Here is a 24411-nt window from a genome sequence, read left to right on the forward strand (position 1 = left end):
TGCTATGATGCAGCAGCAAACATTTCCATTGTGTAAACCCCTGTAACTAAATAACCCCTCAAAGAAGAGAGAATTTCAGTGCAAATGGCCAATGTGTGTGGTGACTGGTGGTCATAGATTCCAAGTGCGTGCCTCCGTCACCGTCATCAAAGAAAAAGTGGGTAAAGACACTGTTAGCTTGGTTTTGGTCAGAAGATGTTATAAATATGTATTCTAGGAAAGATCCTTCATCTCTTGACTGTTCGGACTCTTACAGGGAAGGGTACAGATGCAAAGGGAAGATCAGAATGATGAAAGGTCTAGAACAGATGACCTAGGAGGGAAGATTGGTAGGAACTAATGGTAAATACTCAGAATAGAGAGGGGTAACTAGTGGTGTTCCCCAAGGGTCAGTCCTAGGGCCTATCCTATTCAATTTATTCATAAATGATCTGGAAAAAGGGGTAAACAGTGAGGTGGCAAAGTTTGCAGATGATACTAAACTGCTCAAAATAGTTAAGACCAAAGCAGACTGTGAAGAACTTCAAAAAGATCTCACAAAACTAAGTGATTGGGCAACAAAATGGCAAATGAAATTTAATGTGGATAAATGGAAAGTAAGGCACATTGGAAAAAATAACCCCAACTATACATACAATATGATGGGGGCTAATTTAGCTACAACGAGTCAGGAAAAAGATCTTGGAGTCATCGTGGACAGTTCTCTGAAGATGTCCACGCAGTGTGCAGAGGCAGTCAAAAAAGCAAACAGGATGTTAGGAATCATTAAAAAGGGGATAGAGAATAAGACTGAGAATATATTATTGCCCTTATATAAATCCATGGTACGCCCACATCTCGAATACTGTGTACAGATGTGGTCTCCTCACCTCCAAAAAGATATACTGGAACTAGAAAAGGTTCAGAAAAGGGCAACTAAAATGATTAGGGGTTTGGAGAGGGTCCCATATGAGGAAAGATTAAAGAGGCTAGGACTCTTCAGCTTGGAAAAGAGGAGACTAAGGGGGGATATGATAGAGGTCTATAAAATCATGAATGATTGGAGAAAGTGGATAAGGAAAAGTTATTTACTTATTCCCATAATACAAGAACTAGGGGTCATCAAATGAAATTAATAGGCAGCAGGTTTAAAACAAATAAAAGGAAGTTCTTCTTCACGCAGCGCACAGTCAACTTGTGGAACTCCTTGCCTTAGGAGGTTGTGAAGGCCAGGACTATAACAGCATTTAAAAGGGAACAGGATAAATTCATGGTGGTTAAGTCCATAAATGGCTATTAGCCAGGATGGGTGAGGAATGGTGCCCCTAGCCTCTGTCGTCAGAGGATGGAGATGGATGGCAGGAGAGAGATCACTTGATCGTTGCCTATAGGTTCACTCCCTCTTTGACGCCTGGCATTGGCCACTGTCAGTAGACAGATACTGGGCTAGATGGACCTTTGGTCTGACCCGGTACGGCCTTTATGGTCTTATGTTCTTAAGATTGAAAAAATTGGGTTTGTTTAGTCTGGAGAAGAGAATGATGAGAGAGGACATGAGAACAGTTTTCAAGTACATAAAGGGTTGTTACAAGGAGGCAGGAGGTAAATTGTTCTCATTAACCTCTGAGGACAGGACAAGAAGCAATGGGCTTAAATTGCAGCAAGGGCAGCTTAGGTTGGACATTAGGAAAAACTTCCTAAGTGTCAGGATGGTTAAGCACCGGAATAAATGACTTAGTAAGATTGTGGAATCTCCGTCATTGGAAATTTTTAAGAGCAGGTTAGACAAACACCTGTCAGGCTCTAGATGATACTTAGTCCTGCAGGGGACTGGACTAAATGACCTCTCAAGGTACCTTCCTGCCCTACAATTCTATGATTCTGTGATCCCCAGAGACAACCTGGGTACCCTGAAAAGAGTTTTGAGAAACTGGCAGTTTATTACATCACTGCCACCATTTGGAATTAAAAACTGCGACTCACCTGTGTATAGATTTTACCTGCTTTAACCTCTCTTTCCTTTTTCTTAGCTAATAAACCTTTCAATAGCTCACTAGAGAATTGGCAGCCAGAGTTGTCTTTGCTGCAAGGTCCAGAGTGCCAATTGATCTGGGGTAAGTGACTGGCAACTTGAATGTGATGTGATCTTTGGTGTAAGTGACCATTTATCCAGTCTGGCTGGGTGGCAAGATTGATAGGAGCGTCTAAGGGGGCTGTCTGTGACTCCATGGTAACCCTGGTATTGTGATCCGGGAGTTCACATTTGGCACTGGGTTGGTGAAATCTAATTCTGTTTTCTGACAGTCCACCCTGAGGTCGGCCCTTGCGGCCGTGAGCCACTCCAGACAGCGTGACAAGGGGTCCTGTTGGACTTGGTAACCCCAGAAGAGGTGGACTAAATAGTGACCTGGCCAGAGGGCCAAGTTACCAGAAGAAAGACTATCCCAGAGCGAGCAGTGGGCAGCAAGGGGATACTCGATGCAGTGAGAGCTACATTCTCAGACCTCGACACAAGGAGGCGCACTAGCCGTGGGTGGGAACCCCATTACAGGGGGTAGAGGGTGGACTGGCCGATAGCCTCTTCTGAGAACATTGTCTTTCCTCCTGCTTGGGAACACGTGGGGCAGAAAATGAAACTGTCCCCCTCCTTCTGAGACCCTCAGGTTCTCCGTGTCTGAGCAGTGTTTGGCTTGTCTGGAGACACGTTCCTTAACCCCACCCGCGATTTCCCTGACAATTAATGTTGAATGGCTTGAAAATTCGCCACCTAACCCTGGTCTCATCAGAAAACGCTCCCAAAGACTTCCTCACCCTCTTGATGTTCCTAATTGTTACCGAACCCATTACACTTGCCATTCTAGGAGCGGTTGGAAAGTGTTGTTATTTCATTCGGGTAAACTGAATCGCTTCAAGTTTCGTTCCCTCTGGGCCCGATCATCAGCATATCTGATCAGCAAACATCTGTCTAAGCTGCCCGCTCATGCCTCGCAGGAAGCCCAGGGGAGAAAAAATATCCTATTAAGCGATGATGCTGCTGACGTCCCTTTCTGTCATTTGCTCTTCCCCCCCGAGTTTTATTGCAGAAGGACATTTGCATGGAAAGAAGATCTTTGTATCTGAAGATTTTTCAGGCTCCTGCTGCTTATTTCCCATCTGGAATCTTAATCCCCTGTTTGTGACATCAGAGCTGGTTGCTGTGGAAATTGGGGCTGTGTGCTGCTTCTGTGTACTGAGCCGTGGCTCGGTGGGGCTGGAATAACAAACCCGAGCATTTCTGCAGCACTTTCAAACTGATTCAAAGGACAGGCAGGTCAAATTTTGCTCAACATTTTCGAATAATAAATAGGCAGCATGGACTTCAGCTGGGAGTCAGGACACCAGGTTCCAGAATCCTGGGCCTGCTACTTTCTCATTTTGTGACCCCCGATGGGTCACACCCCTGCTCTGTGCCTCAGTTTCCCCATCTGAAATAGGGCTACCTATGGGGGGAGGGGATTTCATGGGGATTAATTACTTAATTTCTGCAGAGTTCTTTTAACTCACACAGGGCTACAGCAATGCTTAAATAATGGCAATATTTGTATCATTCCCAAAGCATTCTAGGCACTGAATTATTAATACAACAACAGTAATCATCATAATAAATCGTAGGGTTTTGAGCAGAGGCAATAAATACCCAGTCTCTGCCCCAATCAGCTTAAACTCTGAGGCCTCGTCTAGAGAGTAGAGATAACGCAGGGTTTGGGGGTGGGGTGGGGGATTGTACAGCCTATTCTGAACCACGCTCTGCCACGTCTTCAGCTGACCCGGGCTCTGAGTCTCATTGCTGTGGGTTGTTGATTATAATGTAGACGGACCCTCAGCTGTTTTGGAAAAGGTCAGCTAGAGAGATTTTTATTTCATGGTAATTATTGCTAGGTAACGAACGCCACCTGCCCCTTGAGCCACGATTGAGTGACTGATTTCTTGGCAGCGTCAGTCCTGAGGAGGGATGTGAAGGAGGAGAAGGATCAGTTTGGGAGAGGATGCTCCACACATGAAGAGCAGTGTCAAAGAAAGTGCAGAACTTGGAAGTGTCTAGTTAGTTCCCACAGAGACACACTCACAGCCCCATCCAGCGGCAGAGATCAAGAGTTTTGATGATATGATAATTGGAGATATACCAATCTCCTAGAACTGAAAGGGACCTTGAAAGGTCATTGAGTCCAGCCCCCTGCCTTCACTAGCAGGACCAATTTTTTGCCCCAGATCCCTAAGTGGCCCCCTCAAGGATTGAACTCACAACCCTGGGTTTAGCAGGCCAATGCTCAAACCACTGAGCTATCCCTCCCACCCCAGTGTATGGATGGAGAAACTTTCCCAGACTTGAGAGCCCTGGCACTCTACTGAAACTGCTCTCAGCAAGGTCTCTAATGACCTCTTCCCAGCTACAGCTGCGAACCAGAACTCCACCCTTATCCTCTGTGACCTGTTGATCAAGCATTTCTCCTTGAAATCTTGTGCTCCCTCAGCTTCCATGACTGTGTCCTTTCCTGGTTCTCCTTCTACCTCTCTTATTGCTCCTTCAGCGTGTCCTTTGGAGGATCTGCTTCATGCCTTTCAACTTTCAGTGGAGGCTACACAGGGCTTCATCCGTGGTCCCCTTCTTTTCTCCCTCTGCACCTTATCTCTGGGTCATCTCATCTGCAAACACACATTCAACAACCAGCACTGTGCTGACGACTCCCTGCTCCAGACCTGTCTCCTTCTATCCAAACTAAAATCCCAGTGCTGGTGGTCTCGACACTTGTTTGATTTCTCCCTTCACTGCGCTAAGATCATCCTTTCTGGAGACTATTAGTTCCTGGTAAACAGAACAAAGCTGCTCAGTGCAGTGACAGGTCTGGAAAAAAGCATCTCGTTCCTGTAAACGAAACCAAATGTTTTCATTGATGGACTCAAAAAGGGGGCCATTCCAGATGTCCTGGTAGAAGATCCTGGCACATGTGCCATAGGAAAGCAGGACTGTCCTGGTTAAATTGGGACATAGGGTACTACACCAAAGTCCCAAAGCAAGCCAGTGGCAGGGATAGGAGCAACGCTGAGTGGTTCCTGGCTCCCAGCCACCACGCGGAGTCCAGGCCTCTCCAGACCCCTACTCTGTGCTTCCCTCTCATCCCCGGAGATGAAGGCTCCATCTCCAGCACCCCTTCACTTGCTGGTCCTGTTATCTCTTTATTGCTCTCTGAACCATTACGTTTTGTTTGGGTCTGAATGTGATAAGCTCCAGATTTGGGCCTTTTTTAAACAGCCAAATATTTGTGGAAACCAACACTGAGTCTGACTCGTTTTCCCTCCTTAACGCAAATCTAATCCAGATACGAGCCAACCTGCAGGAGCTCCGGCTGCTATTAATACGTCCAGCATTTCCAGCCGCAATGGTTTCCATTAAGGAGGAAAGCCACCGGGAGTTTATTTATCTCTACGTACCTCACGCTGGAGTGGCAAAACCCCTTTGCTATTTCAGTCCTGGGCACCCCACCCACAGCTCTGCCCCTCATTCCAGAGCCACAGCCGTCCTCCTACCAGCCTCAGGTTCTCTCCACATGTACACACACGGCTCCTTCTCCCCCAGGCCAATGTGCTTCGGTCCTGACCCACAGCTTCTCCGCTTTCCCAGCTCTGGGCTCCCCCCACCCACACGCATAAGGCTTTGTTGGTATCCCTCCTCTGTCCTGCCCCGCAACCCCCCTGCTATTCGAGTCCTGGGCATCTCTGGAGCCGAGGTTGGGAGTCTGGCTGAGCGGTATGGTCGGCGTGGGGATCTCCAGAGAGGGGCATTCGGAGAGGTGACCATTGTTTCGAAGGGGATTTAATTATTTGGTTTTTTAAATTTTCAAACCTGATACCCATCGTCTTTTTCTTTTCCCGTGTGTTCCCTCCACAGGAGGCTTCTGCTCAAGATCCCCAGCGCCCTGTGGGAAGCGGTGCCAACCTCGCGCTGAGGATTCAGAAGGCTCCATTGCCGAGCTGAAAAACCGGAGATAATCCACGAAGATAATGAATAAAATCTCCACGATGCAGTGAGTGGCCAGAAGGCAATTAACACCGCACCGAGCCTTCTCCGTGGTGCGTCTCCCATCTCTGCCTCTCCCAGCAATCCAATCCCGCCCACGCTGCGGATTAGGCCCCAGGGGTGAGGGCGTAGGATGATGGAAGGGGGACTCCTGCCATGACCTTTCTCCCAGCCTGCTCAGAGCTGGGGTCCCCGAGTGTGAGCACGGGACTGGGGCTGGTGTGGACAGGCAGGGCTGGGCATGTGAGAACCCTCCAATGCTCCTCAGGGGCGTGAATGTAATTAACGGCTCTCTCCATTGATCCATGCAGCACCTTCCATCTCCATACTTGTCAGCCTCCGTGGGCCAGCCCCTCCCCATCTGAGACAGTCCCTGCCTTGTCCCCCCAATTCCATTGCAGCCTCTCGTCTGGCTTTCCATTGTCCCCTCCCGTCTCTATTCCTTTCCTGTTTCAGTTCTTACTCTCTTTTCCCCTCTCCAAGATCTCTCCTTCCTGTCTCGGCCTCTCTCTCAAATGTCTCTCAGTTTCCCCGGTTCCATTTCTCTCTGCCCTCTTCCCCAGTACATAGCTGGCATCGTACCCTCTGTGAGCTTCCAGCCGCTACGGGGCAACATGTTCTCACCAGAGCAGGTTTGATAGTCATGCCGACCGAGAAGGTTCTGAAGCGCCCATCACCATTGTATCTGGGCGCTATCTGCATAGATGTACAAGTAAGTCAGAACTTCCAGCAGAGCCAGCCCCCTCTCTTCCCTGCCTGCATGTGGGCAGAGCAGGGAGTGGAGCGCAGATCCCAGGTCAGCTCTCCCCAGACGTGCCCCACAGCCTGGTGATCCTCACTCCACCTACACCACACAGCCAGCAGGATGGGAGCATCATGAGCCATGATCGAGGAGTTTGTAGCCAGGGCCAGGGAACCATCTGAGATGTCCCAGATCTTGAAGCCTGGGCTGGGAGTCCCCAGACAGATGATGCACCCTGACCTCCACCTACTGTTTGTAAAACCAGGTGGGCTGAGAAGCTAATCAGACTGTAACTTCAGCCAAGGCACTGCCCACAGTAGCCCTGACTGGAGGATCGCCCAGCTCCACCGATTGGTCCAACGACTCTATTTAAGCTAGAAGGTGGCACAGGAAGTTTGTCCAGGCAACAAGGTGGTTTCCTGTTGCGGCTGCATTGGTCTCTGTCTGTGCCTGCCTCCTGCACCCACCCCTGTTCCTGCTTCCTGCTCTGCTCCTGGCTCCTGCCTCACTCCTGCCTTTGCTCCTGTTCCTGCCGGGCTCTCGTTCTGCGCTTGATCCTTGCCTCTCCTCCAGTTCCAGCTCTTACACCTCGCCTCCAATCACCAGTGACCAGTCCTGACTCCGGCCCCGGCCTCCGACTTCCAACCTGGACCCTGTCTCTGGCTTGACCCCGACTCTGGTAATTGGCAGTTGACTCTGATGCTGACCGTTGGCTTTGTTCCCCAACCTGGAAGCCTGCTCCAACCACTAGGCCTGACTCCTGCTCTGACTACTAATCAAGACCACCTGCATCCTGCTCCATAACACTGTCCTCAGCATGGGGTGTCTGTATGGTCATGATTCTCTTTCCTGTTGGAGAGGGAAGGAGGAAGCCTGAGGTGGATGGTCAATGAGCCAATAGCTCCTGGCTATTGTCAACAGAAGTTCACCAGCCCACATCCAAAATTCCTAGATTCCAAGGCCAGAAGAGACCATCCTGATCATCTAGTCTGACCTCCTGCAGAGCACAGGCAGAGACCTTCCCCAAACAATTCCTAGAGCTGAGCTTTTAGAAAAACATCCCATCTTGATTTAAAATTTGTCAACGATGGAGAATCCACCACAGCCCTTGGTAAATTATTCCCATGGTTAATTACCTTCACTGTCAATAATTTATCCCTTATCTCTGGTCTGAAATTGTCTTGCTTCAATTTCCCGCCATTGGATTGTTTTATACCTTTCTCTGCTAGATTGAAGAATCCATTATTACATATTTGTTCCCCGTGTAGGTACTTGTAGACTGAGATCGTCACCCCGTAACCTCCTCTTTGTTAGACTCAAAGAGCTCAATCTATTTAGCTTATCACTTTACAGCTGGTTTTCTAATCCTTTAGTCATTCTCGTGGCTCTTCTCTGAACCCTCTCCACATCCTTCTTGAATTGTGGGCACCAGAACTGGACACAGGATTCCAGCCGCAGTCACACCAGTGCCAAGTAGAAGGGTAAAATAACCTCTCTGCTCCTACTCCAGATTCTCCTGTTTACACAACCCAGGATCATATAAGCTCTTTTGGCCACCGCATCATATTAGAAGCTCATGTTTTGCTGATTATCCACCATGACCCCCAAATCTTTTTCAGAGACACTGCTTCCCAGGAGAGGTTCACCACTGGTTAAAGATGGCCGACATTCTTTCTTCCCAGATAGTTACATGTCCATTTACATGTATTAAAACACATTATTGTTTGCTTGCATCCCATTTACCAAGCAAACCAGATCACTCTGAGTCAGTGACCTGCCCTCTTCATTGTTTATCAACTCCCCAATTTTTGTGTCATCTGCAAATTTTATCAGTGTGATTTTTGTTTTCTTCCAGGTCAAAATCGCTGCTTGGTGTAGTCTGCTCTATAGACCATGTGTCCGTCTTGGTTCTCCTGCCAGCTCTCTCTCTCTCTGCACAATCTCACCTCTCTTCGCACAGAAGGTTCTCCTCCTCTGCAGCTCCTGCCACTGGAACAGCCTCCTTACAACCTGCCATCTCACCCTCATCTCACTCCAAACCTCGGCAGGAAACACCTCTCCCCTCTCTTGCTGCTGCCTCCGAACACCTCCCTATCTCCGTGATCGCTCTGAAGCGAAGTGATTCAAGCTACCCTCCATAAAACATGGTAATGCTGCTGCATTCTATAATTTACAATGCACTCCTATGATTCCCCCCTCCCCCTCAGTCCCCTCCTCTGGCTGCAGCCTTTGGAGATGCAGCAGGCACCAGAGATGCTGCACACCACAAAGCTATGTTGCATCGCTGCTTCTTTCTTTGTAGGTTCCAGCTGAGCAGGCAAAGACCCGTGTGCTCCTCTGGTGAAAGGAGCTGGACTATGGGTAAGTCTACAGTGCAGTCGGGCACATGCAGCAGCTCGAGCTCAGGGTGCCTCCTACCTTGCCGGGTCCTAGAGCCCAGGTTCCAACCCAAACATCTGCACCACTATTAAACAGCTCCTTATCCCGGGCCCCTTAGCCTGAGTCAGCCAGCAGGAGCCATCCATGGGTATTTAATTGCAGTGTAGACACACCCTGTGAGCTCTGACAATTGGAGGTCTCTGCTTACCCATAGGCTCAGGTAAGCCCCAGCAGTGACAGCACCACAACTCTTACAACGGCCTTTAGCCACAAGCCAAGGTGGAGGTCACCGACCTCTCTGCTGGGACGGTTCATGGCAAACGAGAATGAATACAACAGGCCAGTGTGTGCCACTGCCCTCTGCTGGAGAAAACCAGAAGAACTCAACTGTGTTTCATGAGCCCTATGCTCCTAGCACCTTGTGGGGAGTCTCCTTTAGTTCAAGTGGTAGAGTGTGGGGATTGCTGAGTGGGAGGATGTGAATTCTATCCCCATGAAATTCCTGCCAAGCTCCATGGTAGCGATCATAAAATCCCCACTAGTTCTGGATTTGTTGAGCTGCTAAGCAATGCCATAGCCTGTTACCGCTTCCATGCTCCCAACTCAGAGATGGATCATTGAGCTGCTGCATGATGTAATGGTGCTGGGATAGGGACAGCTGTCTTGTGATGGGCTGGACTGAGATCTAGGAAATTCCTGTCGCCCAGAGGGCTCCAGACAGCTGTCAGTTAAGAAGGGCTTGCTGTCACTGCCAGCCTGGGCTGGAATGGAGCTGGCATCTTGGAGGTAGAAAGCTGTATGGCACCTCATCAGTCAGCTGAGTTGTTTTCCCTCTGTCTGGGGCTTCTGTTTACTGGGGTGTGACACTCCGGGGCATTATCCAGACCAGAGAGGGGCTGTGTTATCACCTGCCCTGTAAACCTCGTGCCTCAGGAATGTCATACCGGGCCATGGCTGCTTAGAATCATAGAATCTCAGGGTTGGAAGGGACCTCAGGAGGTATCTAGTCCAACCCCCTGCTCCAAGCAGGACCAATCCCCAACTAAATCATTCCAGCCAGGGCTTTGTCAAGCCTGACCTTAAAAACCTCTAAGGAAGGAGATTCCACCACCTCTCTAGGTAACCCATTCCAGTGCTTCACCACCCTCCTAGTGAAAAAGCTTTTCCTCATATCCAACCTAAACCTCCCCCACTGCAACTTGAGACCACTGCTCCTTGTTCTGTCATCTGCCACCACTGTGAACAGTCTAGATCCATCCTCTTTGGAACCTCCTTTCAGGTAGTTGAAAGCAGCTACCAAATCCTCTCTCATTCTTCTCTTCTGAAGACTAAACAATCCCAGTTCCCTCAGCCTCTCCTCATAAGTCATGTGTTCCAGCTCCCTAATCATTTTTGTTGCCCTCCGCTGGACTCTTTCCAATTTTTCCACATCCTTCTTGTAGTGTGGGGCCCAAAACTGGACACAGTGCTCCAGATGAGGCCTCACCAATGTCGAATAGAGGAGAACGATCACGTCCCTCGATCTGCTGGCAATGCTTCCATTGATTCCAAGTCCTTCCCTCTGTCCAAGGACCAGGGGCGGCTCTAGGCATTTCGCCGCCCCAAGTACGGCAGGCAGGGTGCATTCGGCGGCTTGCCTGCAGGAGGTCTAGAAGCCGCGGGACCAGCGGACCTCCCTCAGGCAAGCCGCCAAAGGCACCCTGCCTGCTGCCCCGGCGGCGCCGGCAGAGCACCCCCCGCGGCTTGCCGCCCCAAGCACGCGCTTGGTGTGCTGGGGCCTGGAGCCGCCCCTGCCAAGGACTGGTGCAGATTCTGGCAGAGGGGAAGGGAGTTAGAGCTAGGGACAAATGGAAAAACTGCAGCCTGAGGCTGCTTTGTAAGTGACTGGTCCTGGTGTGTGAGCTTCAGTCAATGCTTCCCTGGAAGGCACAGAGGTGTGGCTGGGATGCCCCCGAGCCCAGAGGAGCAAGATATTTGACCCTTTGCTTCCAGGGATTGTCGCTTGCTGTGACAGGGCCGTTCCTGTGGCACTCGGTCAGCGTGCCATGGCCCATGCCCCTCCACTGTACCCTCTAACTGCGGGACTGGCTACTTCGCAGAGCCCCCCGGCCCCTGGTGTGGTGAGGGGGTTCTCCTGAAAAGCACTGCAAGTGCATCTGGTGCTTGTGCAAGTAGGGGGCTGAGGGTGTAGGCTACATCCAGGGTGCACACAGGCCTACAGACGCCTCATCTCCGCTGGTGCGCTTCTGCCCTCACCCCCACCCCAGCTCAGCAGAGACCTGCCCTCACGGGGAGGCACCCGATGTCCAGAACCTGGGTGAAACTCACCAGCCTCCTTTCCATCTGCTACCCGAGCTGGGGCTTGATCTCAGGGCCCCGACGCTAGTGCCCTGACTCCTCTGCACCACACAGAGGCCTCGAGCTGCCAGCTGGCTGGAGAGCAGGCCTCCCGGGGTGGCTGCGAAGGGAACCTGTCACGCTGTAACAATTAGCTCCGTCCTCAGCAAACTGTAATCACCGAATTGTTCTGGGATAATTATGTCTTGATAACAACATCACACGTTCGGGTTCCTTTATTGCTGTTCCCGTTAATTATAATTACCATGCAAATTGTGGCATGTAAGCAACCCCAGGTGATTAACAAGGCTGTGAGAGCCTTGGGAAAGGACTGTGACTGCGAATACAGAATCTTCTATTTATCTCACTGTCTGTCCCCACACACCCACATCTGTCTAGCTTGCTGTCTAGCCCCATATATACCTTCTATCTAGTTCATTATCTCTTGCCATAAACACCCTCCATCTATCTCACTATCTATTCCCATAAACACACCATCTATTCCTGCATATACCACTATCTCTCCCCATATGCACCTGTAATGAGGTGGTGTGGCTCCCCTCCGCCACGGAGGAGGAAGAGCCCAGCTGGAGGCCAGAGTGGGCGGAGCTAGGGAGCTCTGAGCCCGCCCCTCAAAGGGTCAGGCAGTGACCCGGAACTATAAAGGCCGGCCCTCAGAGCTCAGTAGGAGCCCAGCCACTGGAAAGAGCAGACGTCACTAGGGGATCCCGAGATTGGGAAGCTCCTGCGGCCCAAGGCAGCCGCCCAGACTGGCCAGAGCTCCCCCGCACCAGCTTCCCGGAGGAGCTGCCGGAGCTACTCCGCGCCCGCTACCCAGAGGAGCTGCCGGAGCTACCCTGCGTCCGCTACCCGGAGGAGCTGCCAGAGCTCCCCCGCGCCAGCTACCCGGAGGAGCTGCCGGAGCTCCCCCGCGCCCGCTACCCGGAGGAGCTGCCGGAGCTACCCTGCGTCCGCTACCCGGAGGAGCTGCCGGAGCTCCCCCGCGCCCGCTACCCGGAGGAGCTGCCGGAGCTCCCCCGCGCCCGCTACCCGGAGGAGCTGCCGGAGCTACCCTGCGTCCGCTACCCGGAGGAGCTGCCGGAGCTACCCTGCGTCCGCTATCCGGAGGAGCTGCCAGAGCTCCCCCGCGCCCGCTACCCAGAGGAGCTGCCGGAGCTACCCTGCGTCCGCTACCCGGAGGAGCTGCCGGAGCTCCCCCGCGCCCGTTACCCGGAGGAGCTGCCGGAGCTACCCTGCGCCTGCTACCCGGAGGAGCTGCCGGAGCTCCCCCATGCCCGCTATCCGGAGGAGCTGCTGGACCTGCCAACCAACCCCTGCCGCGACGAATACATGCTCCTGGACCCCCCAGAGGCCAACGCCAGGACCCAGGTAGGACCCGAGGGGGAGTGTGGAAGTGGCCCGGGGGCAGCCGATCCCCGTCTGGCTGCTGCACTACCAGAGCCGATGTCAGTGTGTTGCGGCCAGGATCCCCACTGACTAAGCAGCGGATCTTCAGCCGCTGCTAGGGCCCCGGGCTGGGACGCAGTGGAGTGGGAGGCCTGCGTCCCCCCTGCCCCCCAGCTCCTGGGTGGCATCTCCCCCTCTCCCTGGCCTGAGGAGGCCGAAGCCTGTTACTGCTCAGCCCTGCCTGAGCACCCTGACTCAGTGTTTGTTGCCCCGCTTGACCTGGGCCAGGGCTCATAACTGTTATTACGGCTCAGCCCTGCCTGAGGGCCTGAGCCTCCTGACTCAGTGGTTGTTGCCCCGCTGGAGGCAGGGCCAGACTAACCACATTTCAGCCGACTCCCGCAAGGGCTACCGAGGGAGACCCTGGGCCGGACTGATCCCCTGGACCCATCGGGGTGTAGTGAGCCGGCGTGGCTCCCCTCCGCCCCGGAGAGGGTCGAGCCCTGGTGAACTCTTATACAGCACCCCACCTCTATCTGTCTCACTGTCTATCTAGATATAAACTATATAAAGTCCATTTTTTCATGTCTGAAGACTGGTGACCTCGTAGCAGAATTTTTGGAAGGCTTCTCCATCCATCACTACCTTCGCACACTCAGCAGCTGACCTCCCCATGATCCATCACACGCCATCCATCCATCTCCTCCCCGGTTGTCCCCATATTGACTGGGAACATTTCACTTCAGGACGAAATGCAGAAATAAAATTTCTCGATACTTTAAATGACTGCTTCATGGAGCAGCTGGTACGGGAACCCACAAGGGGAGAGGCAACTCTAGATTTAACCCTGAGTGGAGCGCAGGAGCTGGTCCAAGAGGTAACTATAGCAGGACCGCATGGAAATAGTGACCATAATATAATAACATTTAACATCCCTGTGGTGGGAAGAACATCTCAACGGCCCAACACTGTGGCATTTAATTTCAAAAGGGAGAACTATACAAAAATGAGGGGGTTAGTTAAACAAAAGTTAAAAGGTACAGTGACTAAAGTGAAATCCCTGCAAGTTGCATGGGTGCTTTTTAAAGACACCATAATAGAGGCCCAACTTCAATGTATACCCCAAATTAAGAAACACAGTAAAAGAACTAAAAGAGAGCCACCGTGGCTTAACAACCATGTAAAAGAAGCAGTGAGAGATAAAAAGACTTCCTTTAAAAAGTGGAAGTCAAATCCTAGTGAGGCAAATAGAAAGGAGCACAAACACTGCCAACTTAAGTGCAAGAGTGTAATAAGAAAAGCCAAAAGAGGAGTTTGAAGAACGGCTAGCCAAAAACTCCAAAGGTAATAACAAAATGTTTTTTAAGTACATCAGAAGCAGGAAGCCTGCTAAACAACCAGTGGGGCCCCTTGACGATCGAAATACAAAATTAGCGCTTAAAGACGTTAAAGTCATTGCGGAGAAACTAAATAGATTCTTTGCTTCAGTCTTCACGGCTGAGGATGTTAGGGAGATTCCCAAACCTAAGCTGGCTTTTGTAGGTGACAAATCTGAGGAACTGTCACAGATTGAAGTGTCACTAGAGGTGGTTTTGGAATTAATTGATAAACTCAACATTAACAAGTCACCGGGACCAGATGGCATTCACCCAAGAGTTCTGAAAGAACTCAAATGTGAAGTTGCGGAACTATTAACTAAGGTTTCTAATCTGTCCTTTAAATCGGCTTCGGTACCCAATGACTGGAAGTTAGCTAATGTAACGCCAATATTTAAAAAGGGCTCTAGAGGTGATCCTGGCAATTACAGACTGGTAAGTCTAACATCGGTACCGGGCAAATTAGTCGAAACAATAGTTAAAAATAAAATTGTCAGACACATAGAAAAACATAAGCTGTTGAGCAATAGTCAACATGGTTTCTGTAAAGGGAAATCGTGTCTTACTAATCTATTAGAGTTCTTTGAAGGGGTCAACAAACATGTGGACAAGGGAGATCCAGTGAACATAGTGTACTTAGATTTCCAGAAAGCCTTTGACAAGGTCCCGCACCAAAGGCTCTTACGTAAATTAAGCTGTCATGAGATAAAAGGGAAGGTCCTTTCATGGACTGAGAACTGGTTAAAAGACAGGGAACAAAGGGTAGGAATTAATGGTAAATTCTTAGAATGGAGAGGGGTAACTAGTGGTGTTCCCCAAGGGTCAGTCCTCGGACCAATCCTATTCAATTTATTCATAAATGATCTGGAGAAAGGGGTAAACAGTGAGGTGGCAAGTTTGCAGATGATACTAAACTATTCAAGATAGTTAAGACCAAAGGAGATTGTGAAGAACTTCAAAAAGATCTCACAAAACTAAGTGATTGGGCAACAAAATGGCAAATGAAATTTAATGTGGATAAATGTAAAGTAATGCACATTGGAAAAAATAACCCCATCTATACATACAATATGATGGGGGCTAATTTAGCTACAACGAGTCAGGAAAAAGATCTTGGAGTCATCGTGGACAGTTCTCTGAAGATGTCCACGCTGTGTGCAGAGGCGGTCAAAAAAGCAAACAGGATGTTAGGAATCATTAAAAAGGGGATAGAGAATAAGACTGAGAATATATTATTGGCCTTATATAAATCCATGGTTCGCCCACATCTCGAATACTGTGTACAGATGTGGTCTCCTCACCTCAAAAAAGATATTCTAGCACTAGAAAAGGTTCAGAAAAGGGCAACTAAAATGATTAGGGGTTTGGAGAGGGTCCCATACGAGGAAAGATTAAAGAGGCTAGGACTCTTCAGCTTGGAAAAGAGGAGACTAAGGGGGGATATGATAGAGGTGTATAAAATCATGAGTGATGTTGAGAAAGTGGATAAGGAAAAGTTATTTACTTATTCCCATAATACAAGAACTAGGGGTCACCAAATGAAATTAATAGGCAGCAGGTTTAAAACAAATAAAAGGAAGTTCTTCACGCAGCGCACAGTCAACTTGTGGAACTCCTTACCTGAGGAGGTTGTGAAGGCTAGGACTATAACAATGTTTAAAAGGGAACTGGATAAATTCATGGTGGTTTAGTCCATAAATGGCTATTAGCCAGGATGGGTAAAGAATGGTGTCCCTAGCCTCTGTTCGTCAGAGGATGGAGATGGATGGCAGGAGAGAGATCACTTGATCATTGCCTGTTAGGTTCACTCCCTCTTTGGCACCTGGCATTGGCCACTGTCGGTAGACAGATACTGGGCTAGATGGACCTTTGGTCTGACCCGGTACGGCCGTTCTTATGTTCTTATGTCCCCTACGAGGATGACCCACCACCATTCCTTCCAGGATCACTTTCTCAAGGTCGTTTCCATCTCTCTGCCTGATGTGACCAAAGCACATGAGTTTTTGCCTGTTGATTTCAGACAACAGTGTCTGCTTCTCTCCAGTAAGATTTCTAACTAACAGGCATAAGTCAGGAGGCCCAAATTATGGTCGAAACCCAGAGAGGAGTGACTTTGCAGTCAATGTGACAGAGAAGAGATTGAGGCTTTCTACTCCAACGTCCCAAAGATGCCCTGGCATGAGAGAGATTCTCTCAACTGATCAGGGCTCTTCAAAGACATCTCAGTGCGAAGAGATAAGGAGAGGCTACCCCAGACCCTGGGACACAGAGCAAGCCACCACAGGTCATGCAGAAATGGTCCCTGCTGACAAAGAACATAGGGGATCAAGCCCCAAGCAGAGCCTGTGACCCTGTCCCAGGTGGGTCGTGCCTGCCCCCCAAGAGACTGGGGTGGGGCTGACACTTTCCTACTTTGGCAACACCTGTAGAGCTAACCAATCGAATCTGTCTCTGTCTGTCTCAGCCACACATGTGTCCATCATCACCATCAACCTCCATCCAGATGGAGCACGGCATGCTGGGACCCGGCACCTCCATCGGCCAAGCTCACCTCGACTCTGACAGGCATCTCCTGGCTCCTTCTGAGTCAACAGCCCCTGCTCGAGGCACCAGCCCCTCGGAGCCACAGGAGTGCGCTGGAAGACATGAGAGACGATCGCCAGAGAGTTGATGGACAGTCCCCTTTCAGAGCTGAGAAGAAGGTGTTCGTGGGCTGGATTCCAGCCAGGCACTTTGGCCATGTCTGCTGCACTGTCTCCTCTCGTGAGGTTTCCTCAATGACGCAGGAGGAGCCTGGCTCTCCCATTGCTCAGCAGCTGAGCTGGGCCTCCTGGCAACCACCCAGCTGTGATGGCCCCTGGATCACTCTCCATTTCAGACACCTCTTGGGTGTCTGTGTCTTCCTCTGCCGATGGGTCTGTCCCCCCGGCCCATGCCCTGTGGGACAAGCCCTGAGGACAAAACACTGTCCCATGAACAGACCAAGGCATAGAGTGTCTCCTTATTCCTCCCTTTGCTCGCAGGAGGAAAGTACCTTGGCACAGCTGACTCCCACTTCATGTCAGTGCACGGGAGGCTCTAACTGGTCCCCACTCTGGCCCCACTTACCTGCAAAGGAGGGGGAGCTGCAGGCACTCCCACCTTGCTCCAGGTGATGGGAGGAGCACATGAAGAAGAGGCAGGGGCTGCCATACTCTTCCTCATTTGTGCCTCAGTTTCCCTAGCTGGAAAATAGGGATACCCCTTATCGATAGTGCTCCAGTAGTGTGGTGAGACCTACTTAATTATCGTGCGGTGAGCTCCTCATATGAACGTCTCTCTATTTCTACACATGTGCACCAAGTTTATTATTATTACCGTGCCAGACAATCCTTCTTCATTAGGCCTTGGAATTTGCTTTCGCTGCGTTAAGTCAGACCTTTAACATTATTTAAACATAATGGGCTTGGAGGGGTTTTTGATATTTTTAATGCAGACCAGATTTCGCTAGGATGGGAGAATAAATTGTTCTTCAGCCGGACCGACTGGCTGCCTTTCCAGCTACCGAAGCTTGGAAGATGCCAGCTGCAGTATGCTGCCAGCCAGGTTTTTCGGCCTGAAATTCCAGCCAGGTCGTGGCAGGAAGAGGGAAGAGGAGGTGCCTTTTCCCTTTCACTACGCTCTGGTCGATGCTGGCGGGGTTGGAGTTTTTTAACATTGATCACCCGAATCTCTAATTGCAGGGTGTCTGAAGGGCCCGTGTGCTCCAACCCAGAGGTGTGGGTAGGGAACCATGCCGCGGCCTGCAATCCCACAGGCGTGCTGCCAGAGCGAGTCAGATTTTTCTGTCCAAACGACTCTTGACGAGACGTGGTTCTGTCGTCGAACAGAAGCTCCCCTGGGCAATGTCCGGTTTTCTTTGTCAAAAAGCCCTTTTTTCTTCATTTTTTGAAAAATTTGCAGGTTTTTAGTTAAAACAAACTCCAAACCCAAAGATTTTTCAGTTGCCGAAAACGGAAACGATCTTGGAAATGTTTGTTTTCTGGCATCCCAAATTCCCCCAAATGTCTGGATGTCAATTTTCTTTTTGACAGAGTCCTGTAGCACCTTATAGACTAACAGACGTATTGGAGCATGAGCTTTCGTGGGTGAATATCCACTTCGTTGGATGCATTTTAGTCTATAAGGTGCCACAGGATTCTTTGCTGCTTTTACAGATCCAGACTAACACGGCTCCCCCTCTGATACTTCTTTTTGACAAAAAACCTGAAAATGCCATGGAAAAATTTCGAAGAAAATGAAAAGAAATGTCCTGGGGGTGGGGTGCAGGGGTGGAGCAGGGAATCCCCAGCTAACGTTATAGAATCATAGAATCTCAGGGTTGGAAGGGACCTCAGGAGAACATCTAGTCCAACCCCCTGCTCAAAGCAGGACCAATCCCAACTAAATCATCCCAGCCAGGGCTTTGTCAAGCCCGACCTTAAAAACCTCTAAGGAAGAAGATTCCCCCACCTCCCTAGGGAACCCATTCCAGTGCTTCACCACCCTACTAGTGAAATAGTGTTTCCTAATATCCAACCTAAACCTCCCCCACTGCAACTTGAGACCATTATGTGGGACTGATGTACAGTGTGGCAAATGTGTTTGACCTTCTCACCTGGGCCCTATTCTCCCTCCAAGATCCTGTACCAGTCGCCCCCCTCGGGTTCTTCTTTGGATAAGTGCCCTTAGGGGAGGTCATTCACTAATGAATCCAGCTGCTGTCTGAACACAAAAGTGAAAGCAAATCTTATCAGTTAATCCCAACTCTTGCTAAAGCCCAGGTTTCTAGGGCTGTGACAGTAGCAAATCAGGATTCAGGGACACCGGCAGAGCTGGGCTGGGGGATCCCGGGTCTGGAGTAGCAGAGGGGACTGCAGATCAGGATGGAGGACCAGCAGCAAACGTAGGCGGGAGGCCCCAGGACTGGAATAGCAGGGGATGCTGCAGCTAACCACCTGCAACACAGCGAAGGAGCCGTCGGCAGAACTGACAACCTTTCGCTTCTGAACAGCATCTCCCATAGCAGAACCCATGGAGGGAGCCCCCTTCCGCCCGAGGCCCTCTCCCGCTTCTCGTCCTGATGATTATGATCATTACTGTCTTGTTTTGAGCCGTAAATCAGAAATATTGTGCCTCCTGCTTTTCCTCTCTGGGGAGCGCATAACGAGCGGCGAGATTGACTCCAAAGTTCAGTGCCGTTCCGCTGAAAAAGCGCCATGACAAATCGAAACTGTCTCCCTTTTTAGAAGAAGTTTTGATTGGAATCAATCTGATTTTTTTTTTTACGAGCATAAAAAGGGAGTAGTTAAAAGTAAGATTTATTCCAAATTCATCTTATCAGCTCGGAGCCATTCAATTCTGTAATCAATTCCCACAGGGTCTGCACCAAGAAGCCCATATTCAGACTCAATCTTGTATTTCATTAGGTTATTTCTGGTGTTAAAAAATAAGATTGATTCTTACTTTATGTTACAGCACTCCAGCAATTTACTTTTTAATGATATGAGGTAAGAATCAATTTCAGGGTTCTTCTCTTTTTGCTTTTCCTGCACCAGTGTCCCTGGCAGAGGGGAGAAAGCTGGTTCTGAAGGATTCGCAGCCTCTTTCTGAGGGAATTTGCAGTATGGACTGTTAGGGAACCTGCTCTCTGAATAGTGCCTGTCCCAAGGAGGAGCAGGGGACCCATGTGCACGTCTATACTGCAGCCGTGTGTGTGTGTGTGTGTGTGTGTGTGTGTGTGTGTGTGTGTGTGTGTGTGTGTGTGTGTGTGTGTGTGTGTGTAAGTCTCAGCAGAGCAAGTAGGCTGAAAATAGCAACCCAAGCCTCTGCCCCTGCTGCCCTGGCCACACCGCTGTTTTTAGCACGCTAGCTCAAACAGCACTCGCGCATGTCACCTAGGTAGACATAGCCTTTGAGCCGCCCTGCACTGCACCAATGCAGAGTCCTAAGCGCATGTTGTCCATTGCCAGGCAGTCAGTAGCGCCAGAGCGTGGTGGGTGCATTTAGCGCTCACCGTACCCCCGTGTAAATTGATGACACCAGGCCCCTACGCTGGACTCCATTTCCGTGGGAGCAGTGTGATTTGCACCAGTAGAACTTGCCCGGGTTTGCAGTCACGCTGCACTGCGGTCGGTGGTAGGGGGGTTTGGTGCAGCTACGCCCGGGGTTGACAGGGCCCCAGGAGCTGAGCTGAATGCCTTCTCCTGCTGGGTCTTCGGCAGCAATTCGGCGGTGGGTCCCTCAGTCCCTCTCTTCCTCATTGAGCTGCTGCCGAAGTGCCGCTGAAAAGGAAGAGAGGGGGCGAAGGACCAAAGAATTGCTGCCAAAGAATGAAGCGGCGCGATTGAGCTACCGCCGAAGTGGCGCCGATCGGTTTTAATCTCCCCCACCCCCACCCCTTCGCTGCTTGGGGCGGCAAAAAAGCTGGACCCGGCCCTGGCTGCAGTGAGAGGTACTGTTCACACCGGCAAGGTGTGCCCCCACGGATGCGTGCCGGGGCCCTGGACACACCCCTTCCTGGGAGCTGCCTCCCTTTCCCCGTGCTCAGTTCAGAGCCTTGGCCAAGGTACTAGGTATCCTCAGGACCAGCTCTAGGCACCAGCAAACCAAGCCCGTACTTGGGGTGGAACAATTCCATGGGCAGCATTCCAGGAGAGTTTTTCTTTTTCTTTTTCTTTTTTTTCGCTTGGGGCAGAGCAAAAAACCCAGAGCCGGCCCTGGGTACCCTGAACTTCCACTGGAGCCGATGGGAGTGGACGGTGTTCAACCCAGCTTTGCAGGATCAGTCCCCAGGAACAGACAGCTCTGACACTCGGCCTGCGCCCTACACCAGTGCAATGAGATCAGGAACACTCACTCTGCCAATTCCCTGCCCAGGACATGGCTCTTGAGTCAAAGCACATAACTCAGGACAGCCACCACGAAGCCCCTTACAGCTGCCAATGCCTGCAGGACCGGAAGCCAGGAAAGGCCCTCTGCTCTGAAGCTACCCAGCTGATCTGGCACCTGTGATCTGGAGGTCTCAGCGCTTGGTCTGGATCCCTAGAGAGTTTCGTGCCTGGAAGCAGGGTGGGTGCTGCACAGGGTCTCATCTGCTCCTGATGCCCAGTCCTCTGCCTGTGGCAGCACCACAGCCACCCATCGCAAGCTATGCACCTAATTAAAAGCCAATACTTAATGGCAGTAATTATCATAAGAACATAAGAATGGCCAGACTGGGTCAGACCAAAGGTCCATCCAGCCCTGTATCCTGTCCTCCGACAGTGGCCAATGCCAGGTGCCCCAGAGGGAATGAACAGAACAGGGAATCATCCAGTGATCCATCCCCTGTCGCCCAGTCCCAATAACCAATTATCAGTGACTGATTAGTCTTTCAGAATTCATAGTTAGCAATTATTAACTAACTGGAAGTAATGAATCATGAAGGATGGGCCGAGGAGGTCTGGTGCAGGGTCGGCTGGTTCTCACAGCAATGAGCCCTCCAGCTGGGCTTTGCATACCAAGGCGCTCCTCTGGGTTGGGATTTAGTGCCAGAATCTCACAGCTAGTTCTCAAGAGATTGTCATGAGGTTTCCACTACCTTGGGCCACAATCAGCCTTCATTTTCCTTCTCTCAATTTCTACTTACGACTCCCCCATGCAGCCTAGAAATAAGGTGCACACAAGAAATGAATGGCTTTTTCGGTCTTAGCAGCGAGGACGTTGTATTGCCCATTATTGGCAATTATTCCGTCTCCTATGCAACTGGGGGATAGTAAAATGTGGACTATCTTTGTAATGGAAAAGCTTTCACCCCACATATGTATGCAACAGGAGTGTCCCAAAGAGGAGAGGTGTTAAGAAATTTGCTCCCCTTTTCTAGTGTACTCGGAGGAGGAGGAGGTGTTCCCAGCCGGCCAGCCAGAATCTTTAGCTGGGTTCTGGGAAGATTAATCTGATCATAGACTCATAGAAGATTAGTGTTGGAAGAGACCCCAGGAGGTCATCTAGTCCCACCCCCTGCTCATAGCAGGACCAACCTCAACTAAATCACCCCTGCCAGGGCTTTGTCAAGCCAGGCCTTAAAAATCTCTAAGGAAGGAGATTCCACCATCTCCCTAGGGTGCTTCACCACCCTCCTAGTGAAAAAGTTTTTCCTAATATCCAGCCTAAACCTCCACCATTGCTCCTTGTTCTGTCATCTGCCATCACTGAGAACAGCTGAGCTCCATCCTCTTTGGAAACCCCCCCTTTCACATAGTTGAAGGCTGCTAACAAATCCCCCCCCAATCTTCTCTTCTGCAGACTAAACAATCCCAGTTCCCTCAGCCTATCCTTATAAGTCATGTGCTCCAGACCCCTAATAATTTTTGTTGCCCTCTGCTGGACTCTCTCCAATTTGTCCACATCCCTTCTGTAGTGGGGGGCCCAAAACTGGACGCAATACTCCAGGTGTGGCCTCACCAGTGCCGAATAGAGGGGAATAATCACTTCCCTTGATCTGCTGGCAATGATCCTACTAATGCAGCCCAATATGTTGTTAGCCTTCTTGGCAACAAGGGCACACTGCTGACTCATACCCAGCTGTAATCCCCAGGTCTTTTTCTGCAGAACTGCCACTTAGCCAGTCGGTCCCCAGCCTGTAGCAGTGCATGGGATTCTTCCATCCTAAGTGCAGGACTCTGCACTTGTCCTTGTTGAACCTCATCAGGTTTCTTTTGGCCCAATCCTCCAATTTGTCTAGGTTACTCTGGACCCTATCCCTACTCTCCAGCATATCTACCTCTGCCCCTAGCTTAGTGTCATCCGTGAACTTGCTGAGGGTGCAATGTATCGTGACCGAGCAATGGATAATGTAGCCTGGGAAAGTTTGATTGTGACTTTGCTGCAGTAAAGAGGCACACGTTTCTGTACAGGGTGTTTCTGACAGCGCGTGTAATTAACCACTGGAACAGCTCCCTGAGGGACACGCTGGAGTCTCTGTCACTTGAAGACTTGCGCTTGAAACCAAATGGCTTGTTCTAAACGATCCACTCCCGCTCAAACAGGAGTGAGGGGTTTGCTGCAGAAATTGCTGGGAGCGCTCTCCGGCCTGTGTGATGCAGGAGGTCAGACAGAATATGGGCCCCTTCTGGCCTTTCTCTTTATGAAGCCATGAATCTAAGCCGCCCTGAGCATGGGAACTTTGCAAGACAGGTCAGACGGAACCAAGGAGGGCACCTTGTTCAACCTTCTCACGAGCCCCAGCCTAATGCTTGAGACGATGGCAAAGAGACACAGCCATGCCGTCCCTGACAATGTCCCCTGGGAAACTGGCTCCTTGCCTCCTTTCTGCCTATTCCCATCTCACTCTTGCACATGGCTAGGGTCTCCCTGCAGCCCCTTCAGCATAAATCACCTGTCCAGCTCTTCACCACGGGCTGGATCAGGGTGCCCTGAATTGTGCAGCAAGGCACCATGCTCCAGGACAGATCCTGCTGGCTTCAATGAGGTGACCCATGCAGGAAGGTCATTATGCACTCATGGAGCAAGGATGGGATGATTTAGTTGGGGATTGGTCCCGCTTTGAGCAGGGGGTTGGGCTAGATACCTCCTGCGGTCCCTTCCAACCCTGATAGTCTATGAGTCTATGCTGGTAGCACTGTCTTTGTGGCACTGAGCATCTGCATTCCAGGCATGGTCCCGCCGGAAGGGCCACCCCAGCCGGACCCCCCAACGCGATGCACCTGCAGCCTGAGCTGGTACACGGTTGGGAGCATGCGTAGCAGTAGGAAGGCCCCAGTAAGATTCTGAGGGCCAGGTCACAGTCCAGGCCTCTGCGAGGTGCTGAGCCCCCTCATGTGCCACAGAAGCTGATGGAGATGGGGGCTCTCACCTTGCACAGCGGGGCCCTGTGTGTCTGGCTTGCTGGGCGTGTGCCTGCGTCCGTGGTGGGGTCTCTGCGTGTTTCTGTCTCTGGTGCTCCATCCGGCTGGCTGTGCACATATGCCCGGGTGTGTTTCTCTCTCCCTGGCTCTGTGTCTGTGTCTCTCTCAGGGTACATCTACACATCAGCTGGGAGCGTGCTTCCCAGCCTAGGTAGAAGGACCCGCACTGCTTGAGCCAGCGTGCTAAAAACAGAGGGTGGTCACGGCGGC

General features: G+C 50.8%; 1 long non-coding RNA gene across 2 annotated transcripts; it reads left to right on the forward strand.

Moving 5' to 3' along the window:
• The first annotated feature begins 3219 nt into the window (after nt 1-3219).
• On the forward strand, nt 3220-9202 carry LOC120408354. Of its 2 annotated transcripts, none has more exons than XR_005600638.1 (4): nt 3220-3289; nt 5906-6087; nt 8632-8923; nt 9079-9202. It is a non-coding gene; the product is annotated as an uncharacterized LOC120408354 (long non-coding RNA). The 2 variants fall into 2 exon arrangements; XR_005600639.1 differs by having other exon boundaries at nt 5906-6041.
• Nucleotides 9203-24411: the final 15209 nt, after the last annotated feature.

The sequence above is a fragment of the Mauremys reevesii genome, linkage group 6 (genome assembly GCF_016161935.1).
Source record: "Mauremys reevesii isolate NIE-2019 linkage group 6, ASM1616193v1, whole genome shotgun sequence".
In the NCBI taxonomy this organism is placed as follows: Eukaryota; Metazoa; Chordata; order Testudines; family Geoemydidae; genus Mauremys; species Mauremys reevesii.